Raw genomic sequence first — 13,412 nt, 5'->3', positions numbered from 1 at the left:
ATGGGGGTAGGAGAATATCGACCCGACTCGCTAACTGTTCGTCAGACCCAGTACCAACGTGCGCACGGCGCCGAGATGCATTTCTGCGAAGAAAATAAAGATCAAAACGAGAGAACCCGTACTCGGAGGTTTTGTAATCTACTGCCAAATCACGATGTTGGATTCAGGTTTGCACCAAGGGGCGATGATACGTTCTGATGTTAGCAATTGCTAAGACTGATGGCGGTGAATATACTTAATGAAGAATTTCAGCAAGTGTTTGTAATTGGTGCAGACGGGGCTTACCGTGCATAAGCAACTTGAAGGTTAACGCCTTGAGTTAGCCGCCGAGAGCTTGGTACACGCGAACGGTGCTCTATTTGATATAAATGTAACTTTGCACCTCTTCGAAGGCTACAGTTGCAATCGATATTTTATGGAGCCCTCCTACAGCTTCTAATGTCAAGGTGAGGAAGGAAAATACGTTGACCGAAGGACGTCTCCGATGTGGAATGAGTCGTAAATTTGTTCAAGGTGGTAGGGCTTCGAGCAGATCTGGAGAAATTTCAGGGTCGACGTGGACATAAATGACATCTAAGACATGAGAGCAAGCAATACGTGACCAGACCCACAGCGGAAGAAGAGATCGTGGAAGACCGTGTCTGGTTGAGATAGTAAGTCGAATTTGTAAGAGGTGGTTGATCTCGGACGAAGTCGGTAATTGCCGAACCTTTTTTGCCACTGACTACCATCACTTCCTCGCATTGCTAGCATTTTCGGCAATCCCTGAAGGCAATATCTTGCAGGAATTTCTCAACGCGAAATCTAAGCCAGATGGCGTAAGTCGCACCTTCTTGTAGTATTTTGCTCTTCGCTGATATCTTGCTAGTCCTAGATCTATATGCTTGCTTGGTCGTGAACTATTTAATATATATCCCAGTACAGGCGTGATTAGTGAATAGCCAACAGTATGTAGCTCTTTTTTTCTCACTCTTGACGACAGACGCCGGAACCTGTATTCCGCACTAGATATAATATCAACTAAGACTGAAGGGTGCAGGCTGGACGAGGCGAGTACAGTATACCTTTCTACTGCAGCGCATCCTAATTTTAATGATCATTCAGCTGGCATCTTTTGTATGAAGAAAATCTTCGCCAAGCTCGCCAAATGTCTGATACTGGTCCTTTCCGATTTCCCGATAACCACATACGGGAATTTCCTCCTCGACTTGCGTAGATCTTAGAAACTGCGCAGTGCATGAACACCACCATTGATGACCCACATTCGAACTGTGGATGACGTGGAAGAGCCTGACGAGCCAATGATCAATAAGAAGGGAACAACGCTTTCGCGGAGACGATTCTTGGGAGATCATGGTTCCTAATGTGGATATCGTTGTGGTAGGACCGCAGTTGAATTTCTCTCTGAGAGCTGGTAAGGCGACCCTCCTTTTCCCCACTTTGCGGTCCCTGATTTCTACGTAGTTTGCAGTGCTACATTAGACCGGGGTAACAAGGTACTGATGATTATGGGAGCCCATGGGATGTATGATCGCTCAGAAGTGCTTTTTGGAGAGAGCACCAGGAAGGGCTGGAGTTTGCGCTTTAGAGATGATCGATGAAGGATCTGCCGGGTATCTTCAACAATCGGTAGTAGTGCGTTTTACGTTTTGGGTGTGTGTTCGTGCAGTTCTAATGGCCAGGGACTGATAGGTTCTGGAAGGCGAATCCTTTGATCTAGAGCGGCCGCCATGGAAATCCGTACGAGGATACCACCAACATCTCTCGGGCGTATAGAACATCTGTTTTGTTACCCATACAACCAATGCCCAACTCAGAAAACTTTTCGATGTCAATGCCGAGCCTACTACGAATCTTCATTAGATTCCAGGACTTTCCTCAGGATAGTCTGGAACGTTCCCTCGCACAAAGAGCGGTGACGCACGACTTCTCGTATCCGACTGGTATCAGAGACTTGGTTTCCCGATACATTCCCTACGATCGAATCTCCCCCGGATATGCTTGAGATGATCATGAAAGGCAGAGTGGATCTGGCTCTTCATTGAAACTGTCAATAAGATAAGCAATAATGGTCCCTATTGATGGTGGCGTCGCTTTCACGTTGGACTATACGTTAAACGATGACGAAGAGCCGTTTCCGGGTGAGATGCGAACGATAGGGGAGCATCGCATAGTCGCTAGGCAATCAAACAACGAATTTGGTCCCACTGTCGCATATCATTCTTACAGCTTCCCCTGTTGAAGGGAACTAATGCTGCTGCTAATATGCCGATCCTTGAACCTCGGGCAATAATAGCATTCCTTGGCGACTACGCGAAGAATTCAGCCAAAGACGGTAGTACGGAGATCGGCACGCAATTCCTAGCTGAGCTTCGTAAGGAACATCTAGCTTTGCAGCAGGCACACGCTTGTCTACGCGGTTTGATCCTGTAGGAGGCTATCGTGCCGTGATGGCCTTGAATTTCTTATAGCTCTTTCGTTGCACGTCTATACCTTTTGGGCCGCTGAACCTTCTGATCTGCTCTCAAGAATATATGCTGTTCAATGGACTCGAGGGCCTCATCGGTGCTTCGAACATAGGTATGATCTAAAATGATGCTCCGATATAGCCTTTGTGAGGCATACCGCCGATCCCGCCCTGCCCATCATCACGAAGGTTTGCATGCCAGGATCCCTCTCATCGATGTATCAAATTTTCTTTCCGGCGTATGTTCTTCGTTGGCCCCTCCGTACTCTGTTGCATATGACACTATCGATTACTTACGTTCATGACACGCAAAATGGCGGATCGCCTATGTTAATTTCGGTCCTATCAACACGCTGCGCGGTGATACATGTTGCTCGTGGTAGGTAGGTACGTCTTATTATGGCGCGGTCCACTGGGGGACGTCGGGGATTTACAACCTGAGTACGCGTTTCTGTGTTTTCAGGGAATTCTGACCCGCTCATGATGTATAGCATATACTGAAACGTCGATGGTATGTAAGATGATGACAGCCGACTTGTACGAGCCCAAGATGGAATACACATCAATATATGCTATGGTATAAAAGACGATGTATGAGGTGGGTATTTCTTCACTACATTACTTCTTTTTTTCTTAACTAACACACCACGACCTCGCTCACAACATGCAATTCAACATTTTCAAACACCTCCGTATCCTCTCGGGTGCTCGGTGTGTATGCATTTGAATGTTCTACTTGACACCATTACTCACGAGGGAATTCACAGGCGACTGTCCAGGTCCGCACCCTATTCATCTATACTTCTCTCTGACTAATCTTCCACAAGTCCGTCCAACTCTAGCCAAAGGTACGTGAGTTCTATACTATCTGAAGAGCGGGAAATACCATACAGTGCATCACAGATACATCCCTCGTGGAACACAAACTAAACCTAGCCAAGGTTCTGCCAAACCTGGAGGGAGTCGAGGGGGGAAGCCCAGTGGAACCAATGGCGGAGGACAAACCCAAACTAGCCAAGGCTCTGGGAAACCTGGAGGCCGAAGGCCCAGCGGAAGCGAGTAGACGTCAACGATGGGAGACCCTGATGTCTTTACACATTGAGCCGCCTTTTATCTTATATCTGTCCACTGGAAATAATTCTCACTCCCTTACCCTTCGCTATTCCTATACTAGTTTTCTTTTGCTTACGTGTCATAGTCTTTTCTTCACAGCGAGCAAGAGTTTCGTACTCTTCTCTCGATTTGTGCTATTAGACATACTTATATTCGTATAATCTTATATCTACACTGATGCGTTTACATTTACGTGCTGCAAGCTAAGTACTTTCCCCCAACGAGGAAAGCCAAGCTTGGAGAATGCTTTCATGGTTTTGAATTTAGAGGTAAGAATTGGACTTGACAGAAACACGCATGTATAAAATCGGGGTCGGAAAGAAGTTCCATCTTACTGTCCTTGGAGGTTCATGTACATGCGCAGCCCTATGCTTCGGGTAAGCATTCAACAGAGCGGGGAAAAACTTCAAATGGGAAAGCGGACTGTCTAGTCTGGAGTCGAACCCAGCCCTCGTACGCACGCACAACGAGCGCGTACTAACCAACAGACTAGCAGAGGATATTGAAACACTTATGAAAATACTATTGTCAATCCAATCGAAACCGTTCAACGTCAACTGCGATCATCTCGGGTCTTTCATCAAGAACAACATTCAGATGAAGCGCATCAGGATCTCTGCATAAATACCATCTTTCATCAGGAACCCGATGAGCTTCGGCATATAGACGCCCCTGTCCTGCAGACGTCCATGAAAATCTAGGATAAACCTTGACTTGTGTTTGAAGGGAACGAATCGTACACCCAGGAATAAGAAACGTCAAGTCACTCTGTCCATAAGAACCCTTCGCACCTCTCTGTCCCAAGCACGATGTTCTTCAATCCCATCAGGTTATCCCAGTCATACCACACGCATTTTTGAGATTCTATCCTAGTTGCTCACGCTAGAGTCATCGTCTACCGTCGCTGCTTTGCCTGGAACGACGTTAGATATAGCGTATTAATTATTATTGCCTCTTTGCATCTGTAGGCACCCAGTATCCACACTCCACGGTCGTCTCTAGTGTCCATAAACACGACATTAAAATGACGTTGATTGTGACAATGAAAATTCTCACCTGGGATTTGTTAAACGCTCAAATACAAATTGTTTCCGCTGAGGATGGGCATATCTTTAGTAGACGTCACGACAGAAGATAATATGGGCATGAATTTGTGATCTTCTGTCATTATGTGCCTAATATGCGTCCGACAGACATGAGCATAAACGATGGGTGAAAGAACTCAACGTATAAGGGATTCTCGCTTCAAAGCATCAGCGGCAGCCTACAACCCTCATTTGAGCAAACTTTTCGCTGGAAATATCGTTTAATGTTACGGAATTTGCAGTTTGCTGGCTTGATATTCTCAAAGAGTGTTGCGCTGCCCTAAGGAGTCATTGTTAGACTGAAAAAAAAGGTCGCAAAGAATTTACCTGCAGCCTCCCTACAGCCCTTAAGCTTTACGCCTGATGACGTTGCTATCCAACAGTATCAAAGTGAGGCCTTCGTTGCTGCGCAGAGGTCTGTTGCAGCTCGTTAACTTTTGGCTATTCAGATGCCGATACCAGCACACTTACATCGAGGGAGATGAGCAGAAAGTAAACGGCTCTCGCTCCGCCAAATCCTGGTGTAGGTGGGTCGTCCAGATTTCTGGGGCGTGCGTTGAGGCCCATCATTACTGGCACATAATCAAGACGGGTGGGGGATGCGACAGACAAAGGTCACACTAAAAAATGGCGCATACATTCAGTTTCCTGAGAAAGGGCCGAAACGAAACAGTCCTAACGGCATTCATCAGCGCTCAGCCTTTCGATTACGCATTGGGTGTCTACAAAGGAAAGCCGGTCTTCTCCGCGGATCGCGGTCGTGAAGCACTGACATAAACAGATGAGCGTTCCTCCGTTTTCCAAGTAGAAGCTAGATTGGTGATTCATCGACATCTACGGTGTCTTCAGACGCGAGAATAGAGGCGTACTCACCATGCTGGCCTACAGGATTGAACATCATCGAAGGGCATTCCTCGCCTACTATGCATCCCCAGACCGTTCTTTTCAGGAGGAGGGATTGCGCTGCACGAAAGCACATGGTAAGTTTTTCAGCCGATTACGTGGAAGTCAAATGAACGAACCTGGCTGCTGCCGACGGTCTGTCTATGCGCATATACTTTGGCATTGAATCACTACTGTGTTATCTGAGCCTACTATGGGTAAGCCAATGGTGAAAAAAGACGTTATCCCTGCAAGCTTCAAAGTGGACCACTGGATATAATAGAGCAGAAATCGCTAGGAGATTGAAAATGCAAAAGATCATGAGCGTGGAAGCCGGTATCTATCGTGGGCACGCTGTTAACTTCGAGGTGGTGGTGGCGGTGGTAATAAGTAGTATCAAGGTGGGTCGACAGTGAAAGGTCCCGAACCCGAAAAGGGCTGATGGTTCCCACGCCACAGACGCGTCGTGCGGCATATAGAATCAATCCCAGGCCTCCAACGCGAACGATCTGGATGTTTAAAGGATCACTAGCATTCTCAGTTATACGTATGATATTATTCCTCACTTTCTGAAAAGGTCTCATTTCTTCGTCAAATGGTGTACAAATCACTGTAGAGTCATTTTACCTTACTTTTCCCAAAAATTCGCGACTTGGCACCGACAAACCGTGTATGGTGTTGGTGTTGGTGTTGTTACCGGCACAAGGTCCCAATAAGGAACGGCCGGGCCCACAGCCCTGACATGGCGAACCATGTGCTGTGGCCACGAAGGCTCATACCGTTGTGATCACGCTTTTGAGTGTGTCGCGCGGAGTAGAGACTCTTCATGGGGTACCCAAAAAAAGTCATTCACGGATGATATAACGGTACGGTACTAAAAATGCGGAAAACATTGAATACATATTTAGCGAGAGTTCCAACTGTTTTCATATCATCTGCTCCCGGTAGGACATGTATCACTTCAAAACCAGACGCCACCGATTTCAACAGATTCGCAGCCGGTGGCAATTACGCATGGAGCGAGTATTACTCGCGGGGCCAATTGAAAGGAGAGAAGTGGGGTCAGCATTGGGTGCGAGAGTGGAGCGCTTGCGCTTCAAGGGCGCCTTGCCTTTAGCTGCGGAAGGGATTGGTTTGGATTGAAGCTGAACACGTGTGAGGAAGGACATTGGGAAAGAAGAAGATCGAGCACCGACATCGATAATAACATCATCTTTGTCCTCTCCATCATCCAGTGGGGTCTCTGAGGAGCACCAGTTACGACTAGCAAGTGAATCCTCTGAACGATCTGGACCAGGAAACTTTAGCAGGTTTTTCAAGGTATGCAGATAGTCGTCAGCCGTTAAACTGTCTGCCATTGGGAAGAGAAAAGAATGTCTGAGGCCTCGGAAGGGGACAGAAAGGGCGAAGACTATAGCATTTGTCCAAGTGAGATATAATGACGGAGTCGAGTACAGTAACGGCGCAGAAACAAGCAAAGACGTCAAAGGTGATGCGGTGGAAAGGTATCAGACAAGTACGCCATTGGTTCCGAGAAAAGGCAAGGAGCCAAACACGACCATACATCGCTGTGAGACCTGACGCATGGAACATTAACATGCAGTGAAGGGTACTGGCCTCGCATATGCGACAGACATTGATTGCATTGTGCAAGCGGAGGGAAAAACAATACAGAAGCGTTTGAACTCTCTAGCTGGGAGTCGAACCCGACATCTGCAGCCGCTTGTGTAAAGACAGTATGCACTAACCAATAGGCCACTAGAAACCGATATATTGCCATAATTATTATTAATTCTCTAATTTCCCACAAGCGTCTCGTTTTCTGGGGAGGAATTCAAGCTCTTTCTTCATTCAATTCCTTCCCATAACACACCCTGTTCTCATCCTGCCGCGTTTCTGAGAGCGAACATGATAGCAGCTTAACGATGAACGACCAGGACGCGACTACGAACAGCCCTGAGGTAATAGGCGAGAGAGGCATCGCTTGCACGAGCGACTGGGTCCTTCGTTGAGCATCTATCAGTCTGCATCTCAGACAGCACCTGAGGCCTACCTCAATACGCATCCAAACGTTCTGAGCATCCTCCAGCTCAAATACCACCGTGTCACAGAGATCTCTTGGGCTCTGCGCACCCTCCCGCAGATGCAGCGAAACAGAGCAAGACCAGTGGTGTGACACCACCGAAAACCATCTTCGTCCTCTCGACCCCTTTCATCTGACGACGCACTTCTCTGCCATGTCTCTATGCTCAGGCGAGTACAGGACCATATAGATCTCTCGACAGGCACGATTGGCCTAAAACCGATGCATGCGGGCGATAAGTTACAGCGTGGAATGTCCGCAGAAATACGATACGCCCCGTGCAGTTGGTGATTTATGCGAATGGGTTGTTGTGAATTCTTCGCGCGGGAGGACAGTGAAAATCACGTCCTGTGATAGCACATACGACTGGACTCATTGCTGAAAGCAAGGAACTGGGCTGGAGGACGGAATCCTCGAGAGGCGTGGTGAGAGTCGTGAGTGGTCGTAGCTCGAAGATGCTGACAATGGCATCGTTTGAAACCGAGTGATAGTTGCACGCCAACGAGAGATCTAGTGCAGCACCCGAAGCCAAAGCCAGCGTACCGCAGTACTAGACGTTTGACGCGTCTTCACTGCGTGAGATGAGCGCAGAAATATTGATTGTTCTTGTGGAGAATCATGGTGATTATTTCCTGTAAAAGATCAGTCAGCCGGATACGACATCGAAATGATACAAAGGTAAATGCACGATGGAATAATGAAAAATTCGTCTCCAGTCTCAGGTGAATAGCGGACATCTTCCATCTTCGTAATGTCGAGCGGCGACCCTGTATGAATCTTCTCTCTCCCTGATACACCGATCCCCGAGCAGTGTCACACGTGGCTGAAGATTATAGGGGAATGCTACAGCATACTGCTACCAAGCTTTCATTGAGACGAAATGGCAGAAAGTCACAGAAAAGTTCACTTTCGCATCTCGCCGTAACGTTACTACGTAGTTCTGTTCCTACCGGCGACCGAATTTGCCCAGGTACATCATCTCTGGGATATGTCTTCCCATAGTGTCAGTCGTAACGTCGCTCCGTTTGGAAACGGACCACTCACAAAACCCATAAGGGCCCGTTCGTGTGCATCCGGCTAGATCCGCTCCACAGCCAAAATTTAAACCAGCTGTCTAAGTCTGTTTAACTTGGATTACTCAGCATGTCACTCCATTGTCACGACGTCGCAGGCACCGATGCTGCGCTCACTCTGCCCGCCCTCCCGCTCACTATATACAACGACTACAACATCACCAACAAAACTAGAAAAGATCGGCACCCCTGTGAATGCAATTGAATACCTAGACAAATCAACACAATTTGGAAGAACACCGCCGCCGTTGTGTCCGTCAATGAGCGGCACAGGCGGGATGGCGCTAGGACACCCTTCTGTGACGTCGGTGGCAGCATTGACGATCGCTTGACATTATTCGGACATCATCCGCATTCATCCGAATTATCCCGATCTTGTGACGTTTGTGACCAACTCTCTTAACCTTACCAGAACCCTCTGGCTAAGTCTAAACGGGTGCACACGAACGGGCCCTAACACCCTAGGATCTGACACGCGACTCGGTCAACACAATCCTTTTCGATTATGTTGGTAATGGCCCGGGTTTCTTGGGCTGTTATCAGCGCTAATCAGGTCTCAGGAGTAAGAACCGTGGACACACCTTGCCGCCAATGAGAACACTTGAATTTGCGGATACGACACAAATTGTCATCTAAAAGACAGAGAGGAGAATCCTGCCGACATTTGACGGAAACACGGTTTGACGGTTGTCGAGTCCTGGAGATGGAAGTTGAAAAGAAAGAGTTTCGGCTAATACCGGCAGGCACGATACGGTGATCGGCCCCTAAGTTCCGAAGTGAAACTGGACTTTGGACCACTACGTCCACCTCTGCATCGTCGAACTTGATTTTGGTCCGGCTGAATAGCTTCATCATCACTACCTTCAAGTTCACCTTCTAAGGTTACGAATTCTTTCTCTGATACGCTGAGCCTCGAACCTATCGGGCAGTAGTAGCATTCCTCGGATACCTCTACTGTCTGGAGGATTGAGCCAAAAACGCACCTTTCGACCCAGGCACTCGCTACGGTGATCGTAGGGTCCCCGACTGAGCTTCGCAACGACTAGCGCGTCTACCTTTGTTCATGCTGTTTCATCCTGTAGGAAGTCATCGTTCCTATTATTCCGTCTCTAGATGTCTACCCGACTATGTTCTGGCCAGGTATGTCCTCGGTATCGTGTTCCGTTCAGCTGGCTTTAGCGACTCAGAAATAAACGTGATGCAAAAATAATGCTCCGATGTTACCCTAGTAAAGCATACCGATGATCCTGCCCTGCCTATCATCAAGATTGCATACCAGGATCCCTCTCTTCGATGTATCAAGTTTCCGTCTGTATTTTCTTGGCGGCCCCTTCGGTACTCTGGTGAATATGACACCATCGATTATCCATGCTCATGACACATGGAATGGCGGGTCGTTGCTGGTTTCGGTGCTATCACTGCAGTGCGCAGTGACACAGAGTCTACATGCTGGGATTTACGGTAGGCTATTCTTTGATTTCAGGGAATTCTGATCCGTGCTCCGATATAACCTTTGTGAGGTATACTGCCGATCCCGCCCTGCCCATTATCACGGAGGTTGCATACCAGGATCCCTCTCATTGATGTATCGAGTTTTCTTTCCTGTGTATTTTATTCGTTGGCCCCCTCCGCACTCTGGTGCATATGACACCATCGATTACTCACGTTCATGACACGCAAAATGGTCGATCGCCTATGTTAATTTCGGTCCTATCAACACGCTGCGCGGTGATGCATGTTACTCGTGGTAGGTAGGTACATCATATTACGACGCGATCCACTAGGGGACGTCGGGGATTTACAACCTGAGTACGCGTTTCTATATTTTCAGGGAATTCTGACCCGCTCATGATGTATAGTGTACACTGAAACGTCGGTGGTATGTAAGATGATGACAGCCGACTTGTACGAGCCTAAGATGGAATACACATCAATATATGCTATGGTATAAAAGACGATGTATGAGGTGGGTATTTCTTCACTACACTACTTGCTTTCTTAACTAAGTCACAACATGCAATTCAACATTTTCAAACACCGTATCCTCGCAGGTGCTCGGTGTGTATCCGTTTGAATATTCTATTTGCCACCATTACTCACGAGGGAACTCACAGAGGACTATCCAGGTTCGCACCCTATTCATATATCCTTCTCTCTGACTAAATTTTCACAAGTCCGTTCAACTCTAGCCAAGGGTACGTGAGTTTTACATTGTATGGAGAGCGAGAGATATCATACAGCGCATCACAGATACGTTCCTCGCGGAACACAGGATAAACCTAGCGGAGACTCTGCGAAACCTGGAGGGAATCAAACGGGATCGTCTAGCAGTGGAACCAAGGGTGGAGGACAAACTCAAACTAGCCAAGGCTCTGGGAAGCCTGGAGGCCGAAGGCCCAGCGGAAGCGAGTAAACGTCGATGAGAGACCCTGACGTCTTTACGCATTTGAGTTGCCGCTTTATTTTATATCTGTCCACCGGAAATAATTCACGCTCTCTTGCCCTTTGCTATTACATACTAGTATTTGTTCATTTATGTGATGTAGTCTTTTCTTCACAGCGAGCAAGAGCTTTGTACTCTTCTCTCGATTCGTGCTACTAGACCTACTTATATTCGTATAATTTTATATCTACACTGATGCGCTTATATTTGCGTGCCGCAAGCTAAGTATTTCCTGCAACGAGGAAAGCCGAGCTTGGAGAATGCTTTCATGGTTTTCAATTTAGAGGTAAGGATCGGACTCAACAGAAACACGCAGGTATAACATCGAGGTCGAAAAGAAGCCCCTTCTTACTGTCCTTGGAAGTTTCATGTACATGCGCACTCTATGCTTCGAGTAAGCATTCAACAGAGTCGGGAAAACCTTCTAATGGCAAAGCAGACTGTCTAGTTGGGAGTCGAACCTAGTCCTCGTACTAACCAACAGACTACCGGAGGATATTGAAACACTTATGGAAATACTATCGTCCATCCCATCGTAACCGTTCAACGTCAACCGCGACCATCTCTAATCTCTAATCAAGAACAACATTGAGGTGAAGCACATGTGGTTCTCTACATGAATGTCGTCTTTCGTCGGGATCCCGGTGAGCTTCGACATATAGACGCTCCTGTCCTGCAGACGTCCATCAGAATCTAGGGTAGACCACGAGTTGACTTTGAAGGGAACGAACCGTACACCCAAGAATAGAAAATCGGTCCATAAGAACCCTTCGTACCTCTCTATCCCAAGCACGATGTTCATTGATCTCATCGGGTCATCCCAGTCATCCCACGCGCTGTTTCGAGTTGCTCATCTCCATTGCTCACGTCGGAGGGTCGTTGTCTACCTTCGCTGCATTTGTTTGGAACGATGTCGAATACAGCGTATTGATTACTATGGCCTCATTGAATCTGTGAGCGTCCAGTATCCACACTCGACGATCGTCTCCAGTGTCTAAAGGGCGGCATTGAGATGACGTTGATTGTGATAGTGAAAGTCCTTACCTGCACTTTGTTGAATGTTCAAATAAGAGTTGTTTCCACTGAGGATGGGCATATACATCACGACAGAAGTGAATATAGGCATGAGTTCATGGTCTTCTGCCATTATGCTCCTAATATACGTCTGACAGACATGAGAATAGGCGATGGGTGAAAGGACAGAACGTACAAGGGGATTTCACTTCAAAACATGAGCGCCGTCCTACAACTTTCATTTGAGTGAAATCCTTCGCTGGAAATATCGTTTAATGTTACGGAATTCGCAGTTTGCTGGCTTGATGTTCTCAAAGAGTGTTACGCTGTCCTAAGGAGTTATTGTTAGACTGAAAAAAAAAGCAAAGGTGGCGAAGAAATTACCTGCAGCTTCCTACAGCCTTTAAGCTTTATGCCTGATGACGTTGCTATCCAACAGTATCAAAATCAGGCCTTCGTTGCTGCGCGGAGGTCTGTTGCAGCTCATTAACTTTTGGCTATTCAGATACCGACACCAGTGCACTTCGACGGCGTTGAGCAGGAATAAAACGACTCCTGCTCCCCCATATACTGGTGTGGGTGTCTCGTCCAGACTTCTGGGGTGTGCGTTGAGGACCATCATGACTGGCACATAATTAAGACAGGTGGTGGATCCGATAGACGAATATCACACTAAAAGACGGCGCATACATTGAGTTTCCTGAGAAAGGGCCACAACGAAACAGTACTGACGGCATGCATAGAGTCAACTGTTCGACCTTTCGATTACACGCCGGGGTCGAAAGTGAAAGGTCCCGAACCCGGAAAGGGCTGATGGTTCCCACGCCACAGACGCGTCGTGCCGCATACGGAATCAATCCCAGACCTCCAACTCGGACGACCTGGATGTTTGAAGGATCACTCTCAGTTATACCTATGATATTATTCCTTACCTTCTGACAAGGTCTCATTTTCTTCGCCAAATGGTGTCCCAATTACTGTAGAGTCATTTTACCTTTTTCCAAAAAATTCGTGGCCTGGCACCGACAGCCGTGTATGAAACATTAACATGCGGTGAAGGGCACTGGCTTCGCATATGCGACGGGCATTGATTGTGCACTATGCAGAAGGAGGGGGAACAAAAAACAACGCCCAAAGCTTGAACGTCACTCCCCAGCTGGGAGTCGAACCCGACACCTAGCCGCTTGCATAAAGACGGCAATGCACTACCGGATAGACCACTAAAAAATAATCTATTATCATAATTATTGTT

The sequence above is a fragment of the Desarmillaria tabescens genome (genome assembly GCF_030435595.1).
Source record: "Desarmillaria tabescens strain CCBAS 213 chromosome Unknown EV420scaffold_1, whole genome shotgun sequence".
NCBI lineage: Eukaryota > Fungi > Basidiomycota > Agaricomycetes > Agaricales > Physalacriaceae > Desarmillaria > Desarmillaria tabescens.
The sequence above is the reverse complement of the archived record's forward strand: the minus strand, read 5'-3'. Positions refer to the sequence as shown.